Source organism: Monodon monoceros, unplaced genomic scaffold (assembly GCF_005190385.1).
Source record: "Monodon monoceros isolate NGI ecotype Baffin Bay Population unplaced genomic scaffold, NGI_Narwhal_1 Super_Scaffold_14, whole genome shotgun sequence".
NCBI classification, from domain to species: domain Eukaryota; kingdom Metazoa; phylum Chordata; class Mammalia; order Artiodactyla; family Monodontidae; genus Monodon; species Monodon monoceros.
The window spans coordinates 68,466,223-68,469,681 of NW_021703770.1; the positions used below are offsets into that span (position 1 = coordinate 68,466,223).

At 47.9% G+C, this 3,459-nt stretch overlaps 1 pseudogene; it reads left to right on the forward strand.

The window, feature by feature from the left end:
• LOC114895361 overlaps nucleotides 1–3,251 on the forward strand; it is a 7,438-nt pseudogene extending 4,187 nt beyond the window's left edge.
• The last annotated feature ends 208 nt before the right edge of the window (nucleotides 3,252–3,459 follow it).

Below are 3,459 nucleotides of genomic sequence, written 5' to 3' on the forward strand. Positions count from 1 at the left end.
ACGGGCCCAGCCGCTCCGCGGCATGTGGGATCTTCCCGGACCGGGGCACGAACCCGCGTCCCCTGCATCGGCAGGCGGACTCTCAACCACTGCGCCACCAGGGAAGCCCGTAACTTGTTATTTTACATAAGCAGATGCTGGCTGTTTTCAAGGTATGGAGCTGGCTTATGCAGTGGACACAAAACATTATGTGACGCTTATGCACCGTTTCTTATAAGGCAACACACGCTGCAGGGAACAGTGCCGGAGTCCTCCTGGTGACTGTACCCGATTTCCATGCAGTCCCATTAAAGCGGACTCCACACCGAGCCCCAGGAGTGGAGCTTGTGACCAAGGCCTAAGCCATCAGCATATCTCACTTCCCCATCCTTTGATCTTCGTGGATCATATGTGACCTAGTCAGAGTCAATGAAATGCAATGACATTTTCACTGCACCTTCTGGGGAAGAGACTCTCCCTCATAACCTCTGACCTAAAACGTAAGAGAATGAGTGGGTTAGCAGGGACCTTTCTGGTACCCATAAAACCCAAGGCTAAAGTCAACGCCGTGGAAGGCAGAACAAAGGAATAAAGTTCTTAAAAGTTGGCAGGTGCCAACGGTAAGCCTGAGCCCTGAATTGAGTCCTGTCTGTAGGTAGCATCCTCTTTCAGCTTTTGAGTCAATAAATTCCCTTTTGGACGAAGCCAGTTTGGGTTGGGCTTTTCTGTAACCGCAACTAAATAATCCCAACTGGCCTTCATCAAAGCCACTCTTCCCAAACGGGAGCTCCACACTCTGATTCCATCCAAGAGATAACTGGTGTCTCTAGAGAACCCACATGTGAATAGAATCAGGGCATATTCAAGAGGGTAAGTGTCTGGGTAAGAAAATCTCTCCTTTGGGGATACCTGTGGTTCACATTTCTGTGTGGGCCAAGAAACTCCTACAAATTTCACCTGTTGACACATTTTCTTTGCAGGCACTTTGCTACTTCAGGGGGAGGAGCCGGAAACAGAGGTGGAGAAGGGAAAGCATGAGGCAAAATGTGAATTATTGTGCAGGAAGCAATATAGCAGATGGCCTTTTCGCAGAGGGCTGGCGTGTGGGTACATGCGGTGTGAATTCACGGTGGAGGAACTAATCAGGCAGTGTTATCTGATCTGGAACAACAAGAAAAAGAAAGGGTCTCTTTCATTTTCCCCTGCTTTGGTATGTCTGAAAGCCCTTATCAGTGTGATAGGGCTTGGAAGCACCCAACCAGAAAACCTTGACTTGCGATTGTGCTAAAGTGGGGACCTGGGATCTGGGTTGTTTTCCAAGGACCAACCGTCATTTCATTTTCAGAATGAATCTGGATTTTTGTTCTGTGAAAACAGGGCAGGTTCTGGATTGAAAACAAAAGTCAGACGTGCTGATGCTTGAATGTAAAGAACTACGGAGTTTCATAAGTTCTTCTGAGTAATAGAGGCTCGTCTCCAACCTGGGGCTGAGGAGGCAGTGGGAGCAGACCCAGAGTCTGTGAGGTTATTTCTCCGGTGAAAAGCAAAAGCCCGAAGCAGGACTCTGAATAATCTAAGTGCAAAGCTGCTCCCATGGAAGGCAACAGAGCTTTCAGGAGGGGCCCTGGCTTTTGGGTACCAGGACGGGTTTCAAACTTGCCTCCATCCCCCACTGTCTCCATGGTGGCAGAGAAGTTAGTTATCCTCTCTGAATGTATTTCCTCATCTGTAAACATCAGTTACGTTCTTGGTTGAATTACATCAAGAGTGTATGGCCCATCGTAAGAACCCAAATAAATGGCAACAACACGATTTCAGTTACTCTGGGGAGACTTGGATCAAATACAGGGCTGCAGGTACTGAGACAGGAATACCTTCTCATTTGTCAGGCGAGGGGGACAAAGTTCAGTTTCATCTTAATGTGATTTTCTGCAGAATATCAAGAGAAAAACACCAATTTGCCACCAAATTTCTGCATTTTTCTGGCTTCGTCGAAGCTCAGCAAAATCTTGTCCCTAAACCACTGAACAGCTCTATAATTCCAGACTGGCTAGAGACAAAACCAAGTCAAAAGACTTTCATTGGACCATCAGTTTCTCAAGTATTCCCAACTATAAGAATTGGGGTTTATTCCTCTTTTTAGGCCAGATACATAGCACGGCACCTTACGGGTTGCTCAAGAAATTTTTATTCTCTTATCTAAGAAAATGAATTCATTTTCAGACCAGCCAACCTAAACTTCTGTTGGAATGTGCTCAAAGAAGCTAGGAAGGATGGAAGGAAGGAAGGGAGGGAGGGAGGGGGGAAGGAAGGAAGGAAGGGAGACTCTCTTGGTGTATTAGTTAGGGTAAGAGCTAAGCTGCTAAGGGCTAATAAACCCCAAATTTCAGTGGTTTAAAAGCAGATAGGGAGCAGCGCAGCAACGGCGGCGGCAGTGTCGGTGGTGGTTGCTATTCGGAGCCGTTGAGACGCCTCTGCGGCAGCTGGTGGCACAGGTGGCTTGCGTGGACGTGGGCAGAGGCGGCTGGCCCGCCACCGCAGCCCCAGCGCCCACGGCCCCGGCAGGTAGATGAAGTTCCTGATGGAGCTGCAAAACCACCCACAAACAAACTACCCATTTTCTTTTTTGGAACTCATGAGACTGCTTTTTTAGGCCCAAAGGACATATTTCCTGACTCAGAAAATAAGGAAAAGTATGGCAAACCAAATAAACAAAAAGGCTTTAATGAAGGTTTATGGGAGATAGATAACAATCCGAAAGTGAAATTTTCAAGTCAACAGGCATCAACTAAACAATCAAATGTGTCATCTGATGTTGAAGCTGAAGAAAAAGAAACTAGTGTTTCAAAGGAAGATACTGACCATGAAGAAAAAGCCAGCAACAAGGATGTGACTAAAGCAGTTGACATAACCACTCCAAAAGCTGCCAGAAGAGGGAGAAAGAGAAAGGAAGAAAAACAAGTAGAAACCGAGGAGGCAGGCGTAGTGACTACAGCAACAGCATCTGTTAATCTAAAAGTGAGTCCTAAAAGAGGATGACCTGCCGCTACAGAAGTCAAGATTCCAAAACCAAAGGCAGACCCAAAATGGTAAAACACCCCTGTCCTTCGGAGAGTGACGGTACCTGAAGAAGACAGAAGTAAGAAAAAGGGGCAAGAAGAAAAACAACCTAAAAAGCAGCTTAAAAAGGATGAGGAGGGCCAGAAGGAAGAAGATAACCAAGAAAAGAGCCAGGTAAAAAAAAGGGGGAAAAAGAAGTTGAATCAAAAAGGAAAAATGTAGGGCTTCCCTGGTGGCACAGTGGTTGAGAGTCCGCCTGCCGGTGCAGGGGACGCGGGTTCGTACCCCGGTCCGGGAGGATCCCGCGTGCCGCGGAGCGGCTGGGCCCGTGAGCCATGGCCGCTGAGCCTGCGCGTCCGGAGCCTGTGCTCCCCGGCGGGAGAGGCCACAGCAGTGAGAAGCCCGCGTACCGCAAAAAAA